The sequence below is a fragment of the Numida meleagris genome, unplaced genomic scaffold (assembly GCF_002078875.1).
Source record: "Numida meleagris isolate 19003 breed g44 Domestic line unplaced genomic scaffold, NumMel1.0 unplaced_Scaffold628, whole genome shotgun sequence".
Taxonomy (NCBI): domain Eukaryota; kingdom Metazoa; phylum Chordata; class Aves; order Galliformes; family Numididae; genus Numida; species Numida meleagris.
In genome coordinates, this window is record NW_018364843.1 from 8383 (window position 1) to 9098 (window position 716).

A 716-nucleotide genomic window follows, 5' to 3' on the forward strand; every position below is an offset into this window, starting at 1 on the left:
GTGGGTCGCCCCATAGCGGGGGTTGGGCCACCCCATAGCAGGGCATGGGCTGCCCCATAGCGGGGGTTGGGCTGCCCCATAGTGCGGGTTGGGCCACCCCATAGCACGGGTTCGGCTGCCCCATAGCAGGGGTTGGGCCGCCTCGTAGCGGGGGTAGGGCTGCCCCATAGCGCACCTTGGGCTGCCCCATAGTGCGGGTTCGGCTGCCCCATAGCACGGGTTGGGCTGCCCCGTAGCAGGGGTAGGGCTGCCCCATAGCACACCTTGGGCTGCCCCATGGCAGGGGTTGGGCCGCCCCATAGCGGGGGTTGGGCTGCCCCATAGAGGTGGTGGGTTGCCCCATAGCGCACCACGGGGGTGGGACCCCCCATAGCAGGGGTTGGGCTGCCCCATAGCAGGGGTTGGGCTGCCCCATAGTGCGGGTTGGGCTGCCCCATAGCGGGGGTTGGGCTGCCCCATAGTAAGGGTTGGGCTGCCCCATAGAGGGGGTGGGTTGCCCCATGGCAGGGGTTGGGCTGCCCCACAGAGATGGTGGGTCGCCCCATAGCGCGGGTTGGGCTGCCCCATAGCGGGGTCAGGACGCCCCATAGAGGTACAGGGCTGCCCCATAGAGGGGGTGGGACACCCCACAGAACTTTAGGACGCCCCATAGCGGGGTCAGGATGCCCCATAGAGGCACAGGGCTGCCCCATAGAGGGGGTGGGACACCCCACAGA